Genomic DNA, 24,236 nt, shown 5'->3' on the forward strand with positions numbered 1-24,236 from the left:
TACATTTACTGGCCAAACAGTGCTAAAATCACATTTATCTTTGCCTGGAAAAAAGATGATTTTAAAGTGATTAGAACCAAAGCATTTTTATAGCATATTCGATCGTTTTTTTTAATTTGGCCAAACATATGCCAGGAAAGATTATTATTAGGTTTACTTTGTGCATTTATTTTAAGAATCTATGTAATACTGAGGTTTTTCCCCCAGAATTCACTATGCATATGTATCCCCAGAAGAACATATGGAGATTAATTTGTAGTTTTGCCAAGTTTCTTCAGAATTGAAATTTCACAATCTTGAGAGCCAGTAAGGAGTTCTACATATAAAATTTTAGTGTAATATCATATAATGCTTTTAATCATTTAAAACATATTTACTTTTAATTTTCCTTGGAAATGAATATAAGGTGTGGTCCGTACAAGCAAGGAGCTCACAATATAGTAGGACAGAATTGTCAGGAGCTAAGAATTATTAGGAAATGTTTCCTTGAAGAGGTAGCCTTGCACTGAAAGTTAGTACATTATTTCTGAGGGATACAAAAAAGGTAGGAGAAACCAGACACAGAGAAAGACAATAAGCAAAGATATGGAAATGTGAAAGAACAAAACACTTTCAAGGAATCACAAGTGATGTGACTGAGTGTAAAGTATAATGGGAATGATAGTGAGAAATAAGGTAGTAAGGCAGTGGTTTTAAAATTATGTTGGATATTGGGTTCCACTAATAAACTAAGGAAAACTGTCTCAGCCAGAAAAGACATATACTTTATTTTGTTAATAATTTTTATTAACATTGTTCATCCATGAACTCATGATCATATAGGGTGTCTTAAGTTATGCTATGATGTTTACTTTTCACCCTATATTCGCTAGAAGATATGAATAATTTAAATGGGACAAGATGCACTAGAAGACATCAGCAATTTAAATGTGTCCAGGGGTTTGTACGATGTTGTCATGCAGCTAGTCACAGTGGCACAAGCATTCATTAACATTATTTCCTAGGTTACTGCTTCTCGATGTTGCCCTGTTACTTTCTCTGTTATAGATAGAGTTTGCCTTATTATAATTCCTTGACTGGGCTGTCTTCTATTCTCAATGATTCCCAATGATTCCTCTCTGGTCTTTGGGCAAAGAACACTGCTCTTTTCTTTGTATTTCGTCTCAGGTATGGATATAAACACATTCCTCTTTTCTGAGAGCTTAGCCAATACTAGCCTATAATTTTAACCAGAGTTTAGTAAAAGGGTGAGGACAATGAATGGCAATTATAGCAAAGAGAATAAAGTAAAACTTTTTGGTTAATACTGAGATCTCTGAGTCAATGTCAGCCGATTTCTTCCTAACAACTCTAGAACTGTTTCGGGCCTCTAGAGGGCTTAGAATCTAGACTGTATTTTTTCTATTGCCTAGGTGAAACAAAACAAAACAAAACACAACTTCACAATGTGTACATATATCAAAACATTACATTGTATACTTTATATATAACGGTTCCCCTTTATCCATAGTTTCGCTTCCTATAGTTTCAGTTACCTACAGTTAACAGCAATCTGAAAATATTAAAGGAAAATTTCAGAGGTAAACAATTTCTAAGTTTTAAATTGTGTGCCATTCTGAGAAGCATAATGAAATCTTGCACTGCCTTCTCCATCTTCCCCAGGACATGAATTATCCTTTTGACCAGCTTTTCCAAACTGTATAGCTCCCTGTTCCTAGCCATTAGTCACTTTGCAGCCATCAAAGTTATTAGATTGACTGTAGTGGTATTACAGTGTTTGTGTTAAGGTAACCCTCATTTTACTTAATAATGGCTCCAAAGTACAGGAGTAGTGAGGCTGACAATTCAGATATGACAAAGAGAATTCATATAGGGCTTCCTTTACATGAAAAGGTAGAAGTTCTTAAATTAATAAGGGGGAAAAAATAATTGTATACTGAGGTTGCTAAAGTCTACAATAAGAACAAATCTTCTATCCGTAAAATTGTAAAGAAAAAAAAAACTAAATTTGTGCTAGTTTGCTGTCAAATCTCAAATTACAACAGTTATAGCCACAGTGTATAAGTGCTTAGTTAAAGTGGAAAGGCATTAAAATTGCTGATGGAAGAAATGAATAGAAAGCATATATATATTTTTATATATTCATATATATTCATATATAAATATATATTTATATGTATTTAATATATATTTATATATATGAATATTCATATATTCATATATATGAATATATATATAATTTCATACTTTCTTGATTTCAGGCATCCACTGAGAGTATTAGAATGAACCCACACATACATAAGGGATGACTAGATGTTAACACATCCATCAGCTCACATAGTTAACTCTTAATTTTTCATGTGGTGAGAATTTTTAAGATCTGCTTTCAGCAGCTTTAAAGTATACTATGCCATATCATTAACTATAGTCACCATGGTATACATTAGATCTTCACAATTTGTTCTCCTCATAATCGTCTTATAACTGAAAGCTTATATTCTTTGAGACTTATATCTCCTGATTTCCCCTCCCTTTTTTTCTTTCCCACCAATACCTGGCAACCATCTTTCTATTCTGTTTCTATGAAGTTGGCTTTTTTGTTTTTAATTTTTTTTAGATTTCACATATGAACGAGATTATACAGCTATTGTCTCCCTCTGCCTGGCTTATTTCACTCAGCATAATGCTCTTTAGTTTCATCAATGTTGTTGCAAATGGCATGATTTTCTTCTTTTCTGTGGCTGAATAATATTCATATATTCATATGTATCATATCTTTGTTATTCATCCATCATAGTTTCCATATCATGGTTATTTTAAATAATGCTGCAATAAACATTAAGTCTATATGAGATTTGAACTTGGCTACTTCTCCAAAGATTCTGATTTTCCAGGAAAATCTCTTCTAGTTAGCAGAATAAAATTAACTGTCAAAGAAGATGTGCTTCCCAATAGTCACGTAAGTGAATTTTTCATCTGGGGTATAGTTTATTTGTAAAGATTTCTAATTTCTCATTTCTGTAAAATGCCAAATGTCCTTACCTAAAAACATTTTAAACCACAAAAAAAAAAAAAAAACAGGTTGTAATCTAGCATTCAGGGACTTAAGGCTTAAAAGGGACTTTTCATCAAGTAAGACACACTGATATGCAAGCAAAATGCTTCAAGAAATCAGTCAGATTTGGTATATGGAGTGTCTCCTGATGAAAATCAGTTTCACAAAATTATTCTTACTTTGTGCTCACTAATTGTTGTACTGTCCTAAATCTTATTAATTAAAAAAAATGCTTTAGATATTCCTAATTCTAGTGTGTTTGTAATTCAGCCCTCTTAGCAAACAAAATGTGATATTTATATAAAGTTGAGGAGAAAAATGATAATATTTATCCCTAAAAAAAGAGATATTAAATACTGATATTATTATGCAAACTTGCCAAAGAAGATCAAAAGTGTAAGCATCAAGGAGATGGAAAAAGGACAGTTGACACTATTTCAAATCCTGAGGAACTGTTAACCAGTAGAAAGAATTTATATATTAGAATAAGCTAGAATAGGGCTATAAATCAGTACCAGTAGCTTTTGGGTGAGCTATTAAAGATGGTTTCTATATTTATAAAATTGGTATAATAATATATATCTCCTAGTGTTGTTGGGAGGTTTATTTAAATCACAGACATCTGTATTTTGTTCCATCTGAGTAAAAAATATAAAGTTATCTGGAAAACTGAGAGAAAAGCAGACAACACTGGTTAAAAAGTGAAAAATTTACCAAAAATAGAAGAATCTTATTTTCACTAACCAGATGAGAATAGGGCTTAGTGTAAAATTATCCAAATATCTCAAAGAAAAATGCTAAAAATAGACTAAGAAATCCCTCATTGCTAAGAAATCTCCTGCTTTCCATACCAATTATGGATGGAGATGGTAATAAAGTATAACAAAAGAAAGGCCTAAGTCAGGTGCAGTATCTGGTGATTGGGAAATAATGAACACGGAGGTAGAGCAGTAAAGCATCAGAAGAGAAGACTGAAGCAGGAGAGTGGAAGAGTCTCATTATATTTATTCTATGTACAGCAGATTCCCTCAAAGAAATGGAATTAACCTTTTCTAAACTGATCTACTTGCTCTCCTGATGGTAGAGTCACAGATGGAGTTGAACTGAAGGTGATTGATGTTCACTAAATATGATGTGACTTGTAGTCCTTAATATTGGGTAATGTACAAGTTCTGGAAGTATATGCAAGGGCCCTGACATTCTGGAGAATAACTGGAACACAATAGTCCTTACTGTCAAAATTGATTTGCTGCTAATGTTTTTAGATATTGAGGTTTCCAGTACTGTTTGGCTAGATATTGATACCTAGGGTTCAGGTTATCAGTAGGTGCTCAACTAATACTTTTTCACTTCTCTGCCAATTCCTGCTGGCTTCACAAATTAATCTGGTGAAAATAATTAAGATACATCTTAAGAAACATCTCTTAAGTATCTGGCCACATGTAATAAACAGCAGGTCAGGTTAAAATAAGACTAATGATTACTGACAAATTATATGAAAATACTAATACAATTATATCCGCACACACAAACACACACTATCCCCATGATTATTTGTTAGCTAAGGATGTAGGAAGACAAAAATCACTGAGCAATGTCATTAAATTACTCATCTTCTATATAAAAAAAGGAAATTGCACACTATTATGGGATACCTGCAGCACAAGTTGAGATATATATGAGTCATTATAAATAATTTGTTTTTATAAATGGGAATCTTAACTGTGATGAATAGCATTCAACTTACAAAGGAAATGATATATGATTAAAATGACATATCAAAACTATCTCAAGTATTGAGTGTGAGTGTGGAGTTTCAACAAAAGTAAAAGATTTCCTCTTTGTCACATTAATTGATCCAAGCTTAGCAGTCTCCAAATTCCAAATTAAACAAATAATTTCTGCATGTTCACTGTAGCAGTAAATTACATAATGCATTATAAATTATAGCTAAAAACACAGTTTTCTTTCGAAGTGTGGTACAGGGTCAGTAAGGACAAAAGAGGCAATCAGCATCCTACTGTTTTCTCTTTGCAGAAGAAACGTGTTTAGAACAGTTAGCAAAGTATATGGATCTCACTGGCATCTAACAGTCCAGTCACCTGCTATTCAATGACTTCATGTTCCTTTGATTTTCTGGAGTTTCTAATGTATTTTAGTAACATGTCATCTTAATGTAAACATGCCAGTAGAATATAATCTCTCCCAGGTTTGTGTATGAAAATATTAATGTTGCACTATTCCTTTGCCAGCTACATTTCCTATGTCCCATTAATTTGAAGATGTAGTGGCATTTTCAGAACACCAAGAGGGACTAAAGGTTAAAAACCATAAATCCAAGTACCACCTAATCCAATTAGAAATTTTAAAAATAAATTCTGATGAGAACACATAGGCTCTCTATATGACATGCAATATTAAAAAATCCTGTGCATGAAATTTCCTCAGATAAATTATTGAATAGTAACATGAATTCATTTTTGTATGAATCTTGATAAAACATATGTTGTCTCTGGTCAAAGAAAAAATCAATGTGTTATAAAATGTGGTTCTAAATTAAATATTCTCCTTAACATTTTTTTTACGAGCCTTAAAAAATAGTGCACGTGTTGCTATTCTTCACCAGAGAAGAATAAAACATGAGAAAGATATCAAGGGGAGATCATAATCAACATTTTCAATGTGAGCTGGCCAAAGACTGAACCTTAAAACTGAAAGAAACAAATAAAGAGAATCACAAATTGTAAATGCAAAGGTTAATATAACAAATTCTGTAAATGTATATTTGTTATCCTTTCTTCTCCCAACTTCTTTAAAAGACATAATTTATTTAAAGTAATAATTATAATTTCATATTGTTGAATTGTAATATAAATAGATGTCATATGTACAATACCACAAAAATGTAGATAAGGTAATAGAGCTATGTCTGATTGGTATAAAGATGGCATAAATCTGAAGTACATTCTAATAAATTAAGATGTATATTGCTAGTCCTAGAACAATCACTAAGAAATAACTAAAAAATGTGATAAAAAACATTAAGTAATTAAAATATTGCACTATAAAATCCATGAATAAAAAAAGTCTCAAAACAACATAAAAAACAAGAGAACAAAAAAAGGTATAATTTAAAAAGTAAAATTGTAGATGCAAATTTAGCAATATCAAAATAGTATTAAATATGTATAGATTAAAAAATCCAATCAAAGAACAGAGATAGATTGAATTAAGAAAACATACACAAACACAGGTCCAAATAAATTCTGTTTATAAGACTATTGAAAAATACAAGTAGAGTAAAAATAAAAGGATGAATAAAGATGTACCATGCAAATTGCAACCATAAGTGAGGTGAAATGGCTATGCTAATAGCAAACAAAATAAGCTTTAAAACAAATAAATGTTACTAGAGATAAAGAAGGACATTTTATAATAATAAGTTGGTTAGTATGTCAGCAATATTTAACAAATATAAGCATTATATACTAATATTTACAGTTATAAATGTTATAAACAATTAATAATTATAAATAATAAATGGTTATAAGCAAGCATCTACCAATAGAACTCCAAAATACATGAATTAAAAATTGACAAAATTTAGGAGAGATGTGTATAATTCAATAATAATAGCTCAAGATTTTAACACTCCATTTTCAATAATGAGTAGAACAACCATATAGAAAGGAAATAGAATATTTGAACAGTGTTGTAAACCAACTGACCCTAACAGATCTTTCTTTGCCTAGCACTTATCTACAACATAATATAAATTATTCTCAAGTAATATTCTCCAGGATAGACTGTATGCTAGACATAAAATATTTTTAAATTACATTTAAAAGGATTAAAATCATATAAAGTATGACCACTATGGAATAAAACTAGATATCAGTAACAGAAAGAACTTTAGGGAATTTACAAATATGTTGAAAGTAAACATATCCCCAGAAAAATGAGTTAAAGAAGAAATTGCAAAATACAATTGAAAATACTTTGACATGAATAAAAATGAAGATACACATAAAAAATGTACTATATACAGCTAAAACCATGCTAAAAGGGGAATTTGTAAGAATAAATGTTTATAACAAAAAGAAGATCCCAAATCAATCAACTAACCTAACTTAGTACATTGGAAAAAGTAAAGCAAGGAAAAGGAAGAAAAACAGTTGAGTGGAAATTAATTAGAGTTGAAAACATTAGAGAAAATCAATGAAACCAAAAATAAGATCATTGAAAAGATCAACAAATTAATAAATGGTTAGCTAGGTTGACTTAGAAAAAAGAGAGGATTCAACTTACTAAAATTGGGGATGAAAGACAGGACATTGCTACCAACTTTACAGAAACAGAAAAATCATAAGTGAATATTATGAACAACTGTATGTCAAAAAATAGGCAATTTAGGTAAAAGAACAAATTTCTACAAAGATACAAACTATCAAAACTGATCCAAAAGGGAAGTAAAAATCTTAATGGACATATAACTAGGTAAGAGATTGTTAGTAACAAAAACTTGCCCACAAAAAAAAAATTTCAAAAGAGAAGAAACAAATGGCTTCCCTGGTGAATTCTAGAAATATTTAAATAAGACTTTAATGTTTTTACAAGCTCTTCCAAAACAATAGAAGAGGAGAAAACACTCACCAGTTTATTCTCTGAGGCCCGTATTATTCTCATATCAAACCAAATAAGCAGAGGAAACAAACAACAACTAATATCTCTTATGAATGTAGACACAAAAATCCTTAGGGAAATACTGAACATAGCAACATATTAAAAGGATTATAAACCATGAGTGAGTGGGATTTATCCCAAGAATGCAAAATTATTTTAACATATGAAACTAATGAATGTAATACATCAACAGATTAAAGTACACGATCATCTCAATAGATGTAGAAGAACATTTGAAAAAAATCTAACACCCTTTCATGATAAAAACACTAAATAAATTAAGAATATTTATATATCTAGTAGAGAGCATCAACATGAAAAATGTCATTTATAAAAATGCAATAGCTAATATTATGTTTAATGGTAAAAGACCAAATATGTTTGCTCTGTAATCAAAAATAAAAATAAAAATAAAATGCCTGTTTTTACCACCTCTGTTTTCTATTCTATTCGGTCTTATACTAGAGGTTCCAGCAAGAGCAATTTGGGAAGAAAAGTAGATAAAAGATTTGATGGAAGAAGTAAAGAAAGCAATTTCCAGTTACAGATGAGGTCATGTTGCATATAGAAAATCCTGATGAATCCACTGAAAACTATTTTAAAAAGTGAATTCAAGAAAGTTACAGAGTACAAGATCAGTAAACAAAAATGAATTATATTTCTATACACTAACCATGAACAATCTGAAAATGAAATTTAAAAATAATTTAATTTATAATAGTATAAAAAAGAATAAAATATTAGGGATAAATATAACAAAATAAATTAAAATTTATATTGTGAAAACTATAAAATATTGTTAAAAGAAATTAAAGTATGTGGCAAGACTTCCCACACTCATGGATTACAATATTTAATATTTTTAGGATGGCAATTCTCTCCAAGGTGATTCATAGGTTCAACAAAATTTTTACCAAATCTTAACTGTCTCTTTTTCGGAAATTGACAAGCTGATAACTAAAATTAGTATGAAAATGAAAGGAACTCTGAATAACTAAAGCAATATTGAAAAGTAAGAACAAAGTTGGAGGACTCACATTTTCTAATTTTAAAACTTACTACAAAGCTATGTAAAACAAAATGGTGTGGTGTTGGCATGTAGACAGGCATATGCATCAGAAATAAATCTATGTATTTTATGGTCATTTGATATGCAACAGTGCCAGGACCATTTGATGGGAGAAAGAAGAACCTTTTCAACAAATGGTCTGGGACAATTAAATGTCCACATTAAAAAAAAATAAACTTGAACCTCTATATCTCATCACATACAAAAATAAATATATTCAAAATGAATCAAAAATCTAAATATAAGCCATAAAACTATGAAACTCATTAAAGAATACATAGGAGTAAATCTTTATGACCACAAGTTAGGAATTGGATTCTTAAATACAACATAAAAGCACATATGACAAAATAAAAGAATAAATTGAACAACAAAATTTTTAAAAATTATTTTAAAATTTTAAAGCTTTTATTTAAACTATACTTTTGATTTAAAATATCAGTAAAGTTAAAAACAACTCAAAGAATGAAGAAAATATCTGCAAATGATATATCTGGCAACTATAAGATATAAAGAAATTTTACAACTCAATAATTAAAAGACAATAACCTTATTAGAAAAACGCAAAGGTTCTCCAAACAAGATTTGCAAATAGCCAAAAAGCAAATAAAAAGATGCTTAGCACTCTTACTCATTAAAGAAATATAAATTAAAACCACTACTTCATACCCTATACTTTGAAGTGATACTACTTCATACCCTTATAGTATGGCTCTAAGAAAAAAGACAGGCAATAACAAGTGATGGGGAAGGGGAAGAGAAATTGGAACCCTCAAACATTTCTGGTAGGAATATAAAATTGTCCAGCTGCTTCAGAAAACCTTTGGTAGTTTCCCAAAATGTTAAACAAGGAGTTACCAGCAATCCATTCCTAGGCATTTACTTAAGAGAAATAAAAACGAATATCCACACAATAATTTGTAGAGGATCATTCACTGTAGCATTCATTATTCATAACAGCCAAAGTGGAAACAATCTTAATGCCCATCAACTGATGATTAATTTTTTTAAATGTTGTAAATTTATACAATTGAATATTATACAACCATAAAATGCAAGTACTAATATTTGCCAAAATTGGATGAACCTTTAATACATTATACTATGTAAAAGGATCCAATCACAGAAGATCACCTACTGTGTAATTTCGTTTGTATAAAATTCCTACATAGGCAAATCTGTAGATACAGGAGATGTCTCCCTTTGTACCTAAAACTGTGGGGGGTACAATCGGGTTGGGTGAAATTTTTATTTTTCTGGAGAGTGATGAAAGTGTTCTAAAATTGATTGTGATGATTGGTTCATAACTCTCTAAATGTAATAAAAAATACTGATTTGAACACTGAATAGGTGAATTGTATGAGATGTGAATTATATCTCAACAAAGCTGTTAAAAATAGAAAGTAAAAAAAAGCGATAAATTTCTAAAGAAAATTATTTATTTCTTTTTCTATTACTCGGGTTATTAATGAATATAGATTATTAATAGATTTAAATTTAGTGGAATGCTATAAAATAATCTATCACTTTCATTTGTATTGTGCTATTGAAAATATCTCTAAATGAATTTAGTACTTAGTTATGATTTATTACTTGCTCTTTCCTTTAGATCTATTAAGACATAATATATTCTAATTCAATAAGATATATTTTGGAGTTTTAAAGGTAACGTAATTTTAGCCTTTCTTTGGAAGCAATTGCTTTTTATATTCTAAATTAAATAAGCAAATAAGGACATTTCAGATCTGAAATAATGCAGCTCACATTGTTCCATGTATGAAAATCAAGTCCACAATAAAATTTTTTTTGTATAAAGTAGGGATTTCAGCTTTTGTTTGACTAATAACATTATTCCCTACTTTCTAAATACATGACACATGTTGTTTTTGCTTCCTCATAGTCAGCTGACATTGAGGTGACAATTTACAATCATTTTAATATTGTATCATTTTGAATATTTGTGTCACATTTTAAAATTAACATTTCAAATAATGCTATAGTATACATGATTGGAACTCAAGAATCAATTTGAAAGATAATAGGAAAAATTAACATGAGAAAGGAATGTAAATGCCTTACATGAATTTGGCAGAAAAGCACCTTTCTTTAACCTGTTATGGGGTAGAAAGTTAAATTACTGAAAATCTATATATGAGAAATAATACTTCTAGTAGGCCACTGCAGAAATCTACTCATGGAAATAGACATGAAACAAAATACTAATATATTGCCTAGCAGAAAGAGGGTGAAAAAAATTTTAATTAGTTATTATGGTCAAATTTTTATTTTAATTTTTAGATGTAGACCCTTGTGATGTCTGCCTCTTAAATAAATGGTTTTGAGCTTACTTTGATTACATTACATCTGTTAGCAAAATGATTTATAGTACTAACTCCCTATATATGACTAAACTAATATTTCATGTGTATTATAAATCATATGAAAATATAAAATTAAGATTTTGAGATATAATAATCTAAATATCTTGTTAATTTTTATAATATGGTATCAATAGATAAAACCTTAAAGTATTAATATATAAATACAGCAAGCTAATTAATATCATTGGATGAAAATCTATATTTCAAATAGCCTATTTTATAACTGTCATTTTTATTTGGGATACATATTTGAGCTCATTAAAGCTAAAAATATTATCATACTCTGATCCAGTATATCCTGTTTATAAACTTTTATCTTTCCATTTCATTTCTCTGAATCTGCTGTTCAGGACCAAGCAGGCCTGTACTGTTTCAAGGCCAAAGTGATGGATGTTCTGGCACTGATTACCTGAGAAAATGGTACATTTTTAATTTAGATACCGGTCTCTAAAATTATAAAGAATTTGTTTTGCTTCTTAAACTCCAGTCCATCTCTTACTAATTGTGTTTCCTTGAGAACTTAATCCAGGATCTTTAAGCTTCAGTTTCCTCACCTATAACATGGGGATGACAATAAGCATGCCTTCCTCTAAGGAATTAGTTAGTAATAACCATGTGAAATAATGCCTCCCAAGCGCTTACCTCAGCCCATAGCACTTAATTTAACCCATGAGTAGTGGCAGCTGTAATTATTTTTGTCATAATTATCTCTATAGTAAAAGATACAAATTAAACTCCATTCTCAAGTGTGCCTTTTAAATCTAATTCACCTCACTCAAATGTAACTTCAAATAGTGGCCATTCTCACAATCCAAATATTTCTTTGATTCTTTGAGTTCCCCAACAAAAAAGTAATAACTTCTTTATGCAAAAACCTTCAAATAGTCTGTAATATTTTACATCTTATGTTTATATTATAATCACTCATGTTCTTGCCTAATCCTAGCACTGTTCTCTCAGCAATGCCTCATCATATTGAAATTTCTCTCAAAGCAGAAGCTGTTTTTAGATTTTCGAAGAGCCCATTTAACATAAGGTGACTACCTTGCACACAAAGTTTCGAAAAAGTACCTTAAAAATTAAAAGAAAAAATAATTTCAATTACAGCTTTTTTTATACTATGATCTAGCTGCTGATCACTTATACCTGCAACTTGACATTTTCTTTAAAAATATTGCATTTCTCTATAAGCTGTAGCAACCTTCAGAGTTTCTGTAAAAACAAGTGTCAAAGATTTTTAGATAGGCTCGTTCCTAGAATTATCTTTCTGACATTTTGTTATGTAAAATAAGGTTGATGTAAATGACAAAGAAACACAAACCTTTCTTTAAGAAATTACAGTGTATAAAGATTTTTTGTTCTGGTATACACTTGTTTAGCTTTCAAAACACATTTTTAAATACATGCACACACACTTTTATCCTTCTAGATTTCTTAAATAAAATCACTAATAGCAATTCCTTGAAACTTCTATTAAGCTTTTTAAAATACGTATATGCTTTTAATTCTTTATGTTAAAATCTGTAGTTGTATTACCAAGATTTTCTGTATCTTTCTAGTAAATATTAGCAAGTTAGCAATTATCTGATTGTTGAAGGCAGGGAGAATAGTTAAATATGTTCCAAAATAAAAAATAGCAATAATCACATGGTTGGAACTATATTATATATTTTTATGCTTTTTAACTGTTCACGGATTCACATAATGTAAATAATACAATTTTTTATTTGTGCTTTTTTATTTTTCAAACATAATATACTATATCCTAATCTACAAAATGCTGTACAATGGTAGTTACAGACTGGTAAAAATCCAGCTCTTAGGAAATAAATTACTTTTAGACTATGTTATGGTTATTTTGTCTGGGACATAGAGAAAGCATATATAATTGGGAGGATGAAGAGTTGCCTTCATGGAATGTATGATCATGATGTCAACCATCTTGGAAAAATATAAGGGCTGAAACTTTCAGCCCTTATAACTTCTGGAAATAAGCCTTAAAAAGTGTGTTTAAAAATCTTGTTTCTTTCTGAGACCAGAAGTCAATTTATCTAGGTTTCGAAGGCTTGGAGTGGTTTTTGTGGTCTAGGACTCAAAGAGCAACATAGAGAAATAAGATTAAGACTTCCTAACATGGTACGGTGTTTATGCAGCAGCTTTAGGTTATGTTTTTTTGATGTATGTTCTATGTTCCTATTTATCCTCTAATCCTTGGTAATGTCTTATTAATTGTATACCCTTTATGTACTTCATAAAAAAGAAAGTGAAGTAATGATTTTTGGAATATTTAATTATAAATGTTATAATATATTTCTATTCATTTAGTTAGCTATTTCATAATTCAAAGACTTTCTGACAAGTTATCGTTATTTATTAGATCTCACATAGGAGGCGACTTAGGGCTAACCAATACATGCACTTTTTAGCTCTTTCTTAACTTTGTTAGTTGTTTAATTTAGTCTATATTTTTATTTAGTTATTCTTTGAGAGGGGAGAGGAATTAAAGAGAGGAAAGTCCAGTCATTTCAAAACATAGGAATACAAGATTTGAATAAATTTCTTTAATAGAACTCTAAAAATTAGTATGTAAACATATATTTTAGAAAGTAATTCAAATGAACTCATGTCTTGTAGAAAAACACATTCATTTGAAAAGAGAGTGGGCATTTAGGGAGATGCTTTACACTGAGCTGTATTTGAGTCCTCTGAAACCGAAGCACTTTGTCGGTACACACTAGTTTTCAGCTTCAAAGCTCTTTACAAATAGCAGCTAACTCCCTCTATCACATTACAAGTGAAAGATAAAATGGAAGGAAAGCAGTTAACTTGCTTTCTCAGTACTACAGAAAGAAATTACCAGCAGGCAGGCAAATTTCCAGTATTTCCTGTACCATTTTAATTTACTCCGCTTTCATATGTGTATTATAAGGTTCAGTACATGATAGAAGGAATAACTACCACTGAAAACTTTCTCATGTACTTTTAACTGATATGTCAATTCGATATGTAATAAAAGATCATTTTCAAATTGTAATATTCATAGAAAAGGTTTTAATTTTCTCTTTCTGTACAGCTCATCAACAAGTATTGCATACACACAATGTTATGGCATATTAGGATTTTAGAAATTACTGATTCTAATTGAATCACACTGAGAAGAAGAAAAATTTCACTGGAAATTACCTCAGGGAGAAAGAAAGCAAGGAAACTTTTATTACCACAGTTGAGTATACTAGGCATTTTGTCATAATATTTTGGTACAATTTATTACCATTAACACAGTATAAGAGATTGGTGTAGTAGAAAAATAGACTCTCTGGAATATACCAAAATAAATTATTTATACTAAAACTTAGGGACCATGTCATCCACCAGTACAAAGAAGAATGGCCGATTTCTTCCAGTCGATAACTCAAATTTCATTTGTTTTTAAGGTCCTCTTTGTGTTAGTACAAATATCTGAAGAAATAACACTGCATTTTGTACAAAAACAAATGCATCCAAGGTTGATGGATCTAGGTAATCTTATAGAGATTATATAGTTGTGCTAGTTGTTGCTCAATCTCTATTATTTTAATTTTCCTTCAGTTATAGATATTCCAAAATTTAGTTGGAAACATTGGCAGGTAAGTAATATAATAGAAACACATACACATACATACACATAAATAACTTCTACAAAAAAACATAAACACACAATGTTTCTCTGGTTAAAAATTAGTTTTCATTTCAATTAAAAGTATTCTCTATAAAATTCAAATATTCATTTAAAGCAGCTATTTAGAAAAATATTTTTATATGTTATGATGTCCATCAAATTGGCTACTGTAAGAAATAAAAGTTTGACTGCTTAAATATTGCAGAATAATTTTTTGCATTTTACAGCTCACATTTAACCAAAATAAAAGAAAAAGTAAAAGTAATCAAGAAAGAAAATCTGAATATGTTTGAAAGGCATATAACTAAAGATAAATCTGTTAGTATTTATATAAACTAAGTAAAAACTATGAAGTGTAGGTGTAAAAATCCTTGATGAAATAATAGTATATAGAAATCAAGTATATTTAAAGATGATCCTTTAAATAGAGTTTGCTCAAATATGCAAGGAACACTGGGATAAATATTGGTAAAATATATGATTTTGAAAGTTCAGATAAAGTAAGTAGTGCACTAATCTCTGAAATTTTTGATAAAATCTGATATTTATAGTTTACAATAATTATAGAAAGCAGAGGTAAACATTTTACTGTGCTAAAATATATTTACTTCCAACTACCACTAAGTATTATAGTTAAGAATTCAGCACATGTTATTTATCTTAAGATTTATATTTATGTTTTCATTCAGTTTTCTCTAATTTATTGATCCTACATGTACTCTTTGTTACACTACTGTGTGCTAGAGTCTGTTTTACATTCTAAAAGTTCTTGCTTTTATGGGTTGTGCATTTTATTGAGAAGGGGGAGAAATACTAAAATAAGTGCTGTGAAGAATATGAAAGCCAGTGATGGGATAAAGAATAGGTAGGCATGTACATTGGACAGAAGGATCCATGACCTTCTGTCTCAAGAAGTGACATTTAAGCACAGACCTGAGTAATAAGATTCCTTAAGAAGGTCATAAATGGGATTTGGGGGTAGGTCAGGACCAGTTCACATAACATTTTTATATAACATTATTTTACCTAATAAGTAAACAAAATGCCCACTGGCAATATAACATTAGGATAAAATCTCTGTCCAATGAAATAATATTTTAAACAAAAATGTTATCAATATTTTGATAAACAGAATTCTCGATTATGCTCAGAATTCTTGATTCTGGTCCAGATGGTATAGAAGGTAGACACGACCACACCAAAATAACAACACAAATACAGAACAGCCATCACTGGGAGTCACGTGAGGTCTGGCTGAACAGACATCCTACAACTGGGAACAAACATAAGAGACCACATCAAGCCTGGTAAGAGGGGCAAAATGAAAAATAGCCTGGTCCCACAACTGCGTGTGGTGGTCCAGACTCAGGAGGGTTACCTTTGGCTGCAGAAGTCCCCCACCCCATTCCCTACTGCCTGAGGAGCAAGGTCCCAGCTCCATAATGGACTCTCCATCCCAGGGGTCCAGTGACAGGAAGAGAAGTCCCCACAACCTCTGTAAAAACCAGTGGAGATTGTGGCTAAGTGAGATGGAGGACTTTGGGAATCATAGATGTTCCTCTTAAAGGGTCCGCATGCAGATTTACTCAGTGATGAACTCACTCGCTCTGAGCTCCAGCGTTGGGGCCACTGATCAAGGAATGCCAGGGACATACAGGGAGGAACTAAGTGTCTGGCTTCAGGGCAAGGTCTAGAGGGGTGGAGTTCTCCTGGACTGAAGTGCTGGCAGTATCCATTGTTCTTCCCCCTCCCAGTGTGTAGATGCTGGCAGCTGCTATATGTGAATCTCCATCGATTTGATTAACATAGGTTACACCTCCCAGGTGATTTACCGAGACCCTGCCCCACCCAACTTGGGGGCCCACCTAAGCTGCCTCCAGTGGTTTTATCCAAATGGTGGTCTTGGTTCATGCTGCAGACTTTCTTAAAATCTCTTAGAGGCTCACAAAACCCAAAGAAGCAGCATTTGGTCAAGGCATGCTACTTATCTCTTACTGAGCAGCTGGTAACATTGAAAACTTAGGTAAACTTCATGGATTTAAGCCTTGAGATTCAAAATCTGCAATTTATTTTTGTCTGTGTAGTGGTTATTAGCTTATCAATGTATGAAATTTTTGGTTTTATACATTTATATTGTATTTTTAATGTAGAATTTTAAGTTTTCGTTAAACTGAATAATTTTCTTTGTTATAATGCATATGCATTATTTATGTATATACTCAATTTAGTTAATTTAATTCAATTTACATACTAATATTCAGATTTTTTTCACTTGTCTTTTTTTTTTTTTTCTCTCTTTAACCCCTTGGAATCATGACTGTTACATTAAACTGTAAAGTGTGGTGATTAGATAAATACTCATTAAAAATTTTCCAGCCCTAAGCCCCGCACTAGCAGCAGTCGGCCTTGGTTCCTAGCTTAGCCTCTTGAGGCACCTCTGAGCCCAATACAGATGACAGTCATCTGTAGATTGCTCGGTGACTCTTACCAGGTGGTCCTGGAAGTGCACAGGCTGTGGCTGAACTTGGTCTGCAGCTGGGCCCCTTCTAGGAGGCTCTTCAGCTGGTACAACCAGTGTCCTGCTTTGACTGGAGTCAGAGCTGGAGTACCACTCAGAGCTGCATCTGAAGAGGATGTGCCTGAAGGGCAGACCAGGCAGGCACCAGAGCCCAGCTGAAGTGAATCCTGCTTTGTAGGGTTGGCCCCTCACTGGCTAATCCTCACTACCAATCTTGGTACTTATGAAATACTCATGGGATATAAAGTATACGTAAGGAATATAGTCAATAATATTGTAATAACTATGTATGGTTTCAGATGGATACTAGATTTATTGGGATGATCAATTTTATATCTAATCGGTATATTGTACACTTGAAACTACTATAATATTGTATGCTGACTATAACAGAAACATAAAAAACATTTTTAAATATTTTGATAAACAATTAAAAAATGTAGTGAGAATGAAGTTTCAATACACAGATCAATTATAATTAGAACAAGTAGAGGAAACAAGTTCGCTCTTAAAAAAAATTTGAAAATAATAAAATTAAATTTTAAAAAATGTTAATATAAAAAATAAAATAAAATTTTAGTTTGCTATGACAACAACAGCAACAACTACAACAAAAAAAAATTCTCAGCTCTCTCTTCAGAGGTAAAATGACACATATGCAATAGCTGGAATTAGCTTCTTTGCTTTCACAAGAGGACACAGACCATGCCATTCACACAGATAATTTGTTAAGTATATAAATTTCTTTTAATGAAACACATAGAACTAGGCCAAAGATTATGATTTCAAAATGTTTGATGTTCAAATTTTGCTAAAGGTCTGGTTGAAAGCATTGATGTATTTGTAAGGCAGCTTGTAATTCACCATTGAACTACTCCATACCTTGTTTTCTCGAATCAAGCTAAATGACAGAAAGCTAGGTTCTCTGGTTACTTTGTTTTGCTCCCCACCCTCAGGTGACAATAAACCTATACTTGAGCACCATTAGATTGACCAATATTGAAGACCGCTATAAAAAGGAAACATCTAACAAACAACAATCTAATACAACATCATGTTACATTTATTGAAGGAATATAGCTGCCAACACTTTTCACGTGATTAATTTTGCCTCTGAGACCTGTATCTAAAATTTCTTCCTTAATAAAAGATTAGGAAATGATCCTCTTTTCCTCTGACAAGTCAGTATGTGTGGCCCTTGTGGACAAAGAGAGTCACATAGCTGAAAGTGTATTTTATTTAAGCCAGATTTTCAGTTCGACTTTAATTCTGTAGAATTTGGGGTTAATATATGCAAATTTCATATTGCTCCTATCTTTTTATTATTTCTCTCTTTTTTTGTATTTTTCCTGACCCCAATTTTTATCAGTTGTTTTTTCCTAAATTACTTTAATTTATTCAAGACCCTCATATCTTATACGAAATCAAGTGGACCTTAATTAAATAAAACAGAAAACTATCACAACTTTCCTTATTAGTTTTTTCGGCATACAAGAGAATATGTGAATAATATCTCTCATGGAAAAAATATAAATGAATATTATGAAGATAATGTTTCCAGTACTAAGGCTACTTTTGAGGAAATTGTGTAGAATTCAAATATTGTTTTGTAGAGAAGGATCTCGAAATATAGCATACTCATGCAACTAGAGGAACAACTTCTGGCTAGCTCAGAAATTGACATTCTTAACAATTTTTATATAGATAGAAGAAATAATCTTTCCTCTTCTTGCAAATTTTCGGTCCATTCTCATACTACCAAAATTGACAAAAATAAGGGAAAACATATAACACTCTTGTGAGAGAAAAAGTAAGCCAATGACTATGACTCTTGAAGTTAGCTCATTAATGTTTTTGCAGGGTCCTCAGTATACTTGAACACTCCGCGCTACATCTCAATGCCTGATTGCTCCTCATGTTTGGCATCGTGATTAGCGAAATCATGGGATGACCAGTAAAATTTCCATAATTCCTACATATTGAACTATTCTGACACTAAATGATAAGATTTAATAAATAAGAAGTGTGGAATTACATAGAGGTGATATTTATAAATCTTGGAGCACAGTGAAGAAATATTGACCAAGCTGGTTTTACCTACTAATGTCTATGAATTAGCAGGCATTCAATGATGGGTACACATTAGCTTCCTTTATTTGGGTTAAAGCCACTCTTAGACAAACTTTAACTCCTATTTATTTATGGATTCAATTCAGTTCTACTAAAAAAAAAGTAGAATTTACTTTAGAACTTTGGTCAAATGATTCGAAGCTTATATGAAAAAATAAGCAGATAAGATTAGCAAAACAAATTATAATATAGAAGACAATGAGAGGGCACTAGCCATTCCAGATATAATTTTAACAGTATGAAACTGACTTAAAATTAGAGAGAAAGAGCAACAAAACAATTGACAGCTAGGAAATATACCTTTTACACATCAGCTTATTATATGATAAAATAAAAGCACAAATCAAGAAGTAAAAGATATACCAAAATATTCTAAATAAATAAATGTGATTACTTTGGATAGATTAATTTTTATTCAAATAATAGAAGACTTTATAAAGTAGACAAGGAATAGATTTTAATTTAACAAAATATTTAAAACTTGCATATGTAAAACATTAATCAAAATCCATGGATCAAAAATGGGAATACATTTATTTCTCAGTGACATATATTTATATTTTAAGGAACATGTACACAGCAATAAAATGCAAACACTCTGATTTAAACTAAAAAGTGAGTAAAGGCAATGAACTGATAATTCCTTAGGCATACAAACAGCAAGCAAATATATAAAAATCACCTGCCTCCTTAGTCATAAGAGAACTAGAATTTAAAACAAAATTACAAAAAATTACCTAAGCTTTTAAGTATTCATAAAATATTATTCTGAGAGTGCTTAAGTGGATTTATTATTTTATAAAGCAGTTTGGCAACATATGTCCATGTATCAAGACACTTTAAAATGTTTCTGTATCTATTCCAAAATTTTACAGCTATTTATTCTAGAAATAATTATTGATTGGAAATAGTGACATGCACAAAACTTTTAAATATAGTGTTTTTCTTTTCTTATAATAGAATTTGGAAATAGCCTACGTTCCCAAACATAGAGCAAAGACTAGGTAAATGATGATGATGAATCTACTTAATAAAATTATATGCAGCTGGTGAAAAAGTTTATTGCAATTTGGTAATGTTATTGGAATGCATTGGGAAAATGCTTATTAGTTGAAAATATTAAGTCAATAAAGCAGGACTAAAATCATATCTAATGTTTCAATTGTTTAAATGTCACAATAAAGAGAAAACTTGAACGAACTACATATATCAGAGTAGTTATGACTGAATACTTAAACTACAGATAGAATAGTTTTTAACATTTATATTTTTCAATTAATAAATATTATAAAAATCACTTTAAAAAGAACAAATTATATGTAATCTACTTCATTTTTATATTACGTCTAAATACTTTTCTAAAAAAACAATGTATTTTTCAGAATGTCACCTCTGATCACCACTAAAATGTTTGTTACTCAGTTATAGAAACCAGTGGGTTTATTTTATACAATACATGTTTTTAACACTTTGAAAAGTACCAAGCTATCCTGCACACATTATTATAAAGAAGATGTGCAATAACAATCAGGAGCACCAATTAGTGTCAATTATAACCTACCCTACCTGTCACCCTAGCATCCTTATGAGAATAGCTACCGAACTTTGCTTCTTTTTCTGTCCTGGAATGAGTGATTTCATTGTTATCTGAGGTTAAACCCAGTTATTATATGACCATAAAGGTTAAATGAGTGCTGTACAAATTAAGACATAATAGGACATGGTATCTTCTAAAATGCCTTTTACCACTAACTTTGGAATTTGTGACATTTGTAATCCCATATATATATGGGATTACATTTATGGGCAGAAGTAAATGTGTAATTTAAGGTTTTTTAGATGATGGTATTTGGATAATATTTCTACAAAATTCATTCTGTGTTTATACATATTTCCATAATGTATTCTTTACATAACCGATGCTGTTTTTAGGGGGAAGAAATGGGCAAAATTCACTTTTCAATGTAAAAATACCATCATTCACAAGCCTTTTTATGTAGCTTTTTAAAAAATAAATAAATAAATAAATAAAATAGTAGTCGTTTACTTTGAATAGTCATGGGATATCTGTCTACTTATTTATTTGCTATGTTGAGACTTTTTTTTAATCCTTTTTTTAAGAAATGAGAGCTAAATTAGTGAATCCTACAAGTCTAAAAATATTTCTAAAACAGACAGATATATTAAATCAAACAAAATGGCAACTGCACTATCTGTGTATCCAGCACTCCACACTCTCAAATGGCCTCAAACTATTCTGTGTGTGTATGTGTGTGGCCAAGCTTCTTAAACATGACTTTCTTTATATTTTGATTACATTTGCCAATGACAATATTTCCTATTTTTCAAAATTCTATTTTCCAAAATTTACTGGACTTTACCCTACTCTGGATGTTTTTCAGCTTTCCCGAAATGCATCGACTGAGATTTAGGACACTAAGATTGAGACAAGGAATACGGGGCTTACCAGGAGTCAGTTTCATGAGAACCACAAGCCAGTCTGTGAGAATCAGGAGAAACAACACCATATGGAGTCAAGCTTAGACAGCTGACTAGTGTCAAAATTTCCCAGCTCTAACATTCCTGTCTCACCTAAGGTGGAGAGAAAAGGAACAAAAAAAGAGGGGTTAAGAAAAACTTGTAAAGGTCACAGCATTTGAAAGAGGCCCTCTAAAAGACTGAAATTTAATCATAAGACTATAGAACACTTTTCCTATACCACTCTTTAACACCTCTGAGGACTGTTCAGAGAGAAATTTATACCTATAAATGCTTACATTAAAAAGGATGATATATTAATGTCCTAGCTTTATATCTTAAAGGATTAGAAAAAGAACAAACTAAATTCAAAACTAGCAGGAAAAAAAAGGCTATAATAAATATTAGTTGGAGATCAATGAAATAACGAATAGGAAAACAATAGAATAAATGAAACCAAAGTTTTTTTTTTTTTTTTGAAAGAGCAAAAATGTGTAAAATTGACTAACATTTAGGGACACTGGCTACATAAAAAAAGAGAGAAGACAGCAATAACTGAAATTGAAAATGAAAGTAAAGATTATTAATGGCCCTACAAATAAAAATTAAATGAAAATAATTTTAAAAGAATACTAAAAACCATTGAATGCCAACAAATTAAAAAATCTAGATGAAATGGACAGCATTTTAAAGACATTGAAATTACTAAAACTAACTCAAAAATAGATAGAAAATCTTAACCGATTTTGGAAGAGTTTTTGATTAATCAAAAACCTCCCAACCAAAAGACCAGGCCAGATTAATTTGCTGGTGAATTCTACTACATTTTTAAAAAGACAACATCAGATACTTCTCAAATTCTTCCAACAAACAGAAAAGAGAGAACATTTTCTGTTTCATTCTATAAGATTAACATTACCCTGATACCAAGCCACACAAAGATACTACAAGAAAAGAAAACAAAAGACCTAATGAAGATAGATGCAAAAATCCTCAGCAAACTAAATTCAAAATATTAAAAGGATTACTCACCATGGCCAAATGGAATTTGTCACAGTAATGCAAGGTAGTTCCACATATGGAAATCAGTCAACCTAATATATACCACATTAACAGAATGAAGGGAAAACTGACATAATTGTGTCAACTAACATAGAAAAAATATTTAACAATATCCAACATCTTTTCATGAAAAAAAAAAAAAACAGAGGAAAGTATGAATATATAGGAATTTCCTCAGCATGATAAAGAGCTTTTATTAGTAATCCACAGTTGGCATAATACTAAATGGCGAAAGACTGAAAGTTATACCCCTAAGATCAAGAACAAGACAACCATCGAACATTGACTACTGTTATTTCAATGAACTCTACTGGAAGTTCTATCAAGAGAAATTAGAAAAGAAAAAGAAATAAACAGCATTCGACTTGGAAAAGAAGTAAAATTTTCCTGTTCGCAGAAGATATAATATTATCTACAAAAAATTCTAAAGAATCCACAAAAAACTATTAGAGCTATTAGAAGAATTCAGCAAAATTGCTGAGTACAAGATCGATGTGATTGTTACAATCTATAGTCTCTGCCAACTCTGAATTAGCAAATATTGAACCATTACTCTAAGAGAAATATGACATTTGAGCTCTCTGAGCCCTTGGCCACAACATTTTCATTAACTAATATATGTCACCTTGTTTTGTGCTTGTTTCTGTTTAAATACACTGTATATAATATATATCATTTATGTTGAACTCATGGCCAATTGACTTTATAACTCAGGCCAGAACCAAACTTACTTAAGACGATTTTCTTCATAAGTTACATCATAGCTTCTTGTGCTCAGAACACTGGAGAGCACTTCAGCACTATGCTTCTGGGCCATTTTAAACAGTGATGTCATCAACCAACAAAAAAGCAGAAAAATGTGAAAAGCGTACCACTAAGCAGAATGTGAAAAAGACATTTATTAACAATATGAGACATTTATTAACAACCTAATTTTGTTTGACCACAGCTGGGAGCATGTGCCACGAGTGACAAATCTTTTGCCACACTGTATGTGTCCATGAATGACCATGAATGTACTACAAGTATTAATTTTGACATTACAAATAAATTTTAATGAGTAGGAGAATTTATCAATATAAGATCAGTGAATAACGAGGATATCTTCTATATCTATTTATCTAGCTACCTATATTTATACATAATATGAGTCTGGTATATGTAACATTAATAGTGAATCTGACAATAGTAGTACTAAAGAA

This window comes from Rousettus aegyptiacus, unplaced genomic scaffold, assembly GCF_014176215.1.
Source record: "Rousettus aegyptiacus isolate mRouAeg1 unplaced genomic scaffold, mRouAeg1.p scaffold_m13_p_6, whole genome shotgun sequence".
Lineage (NCBI taxonomy): Eukaryota > Metazoa > Chordata > Mammalia > Chiroptera > Pteropodidae > Rousettus > Rousettus aegyptiacus.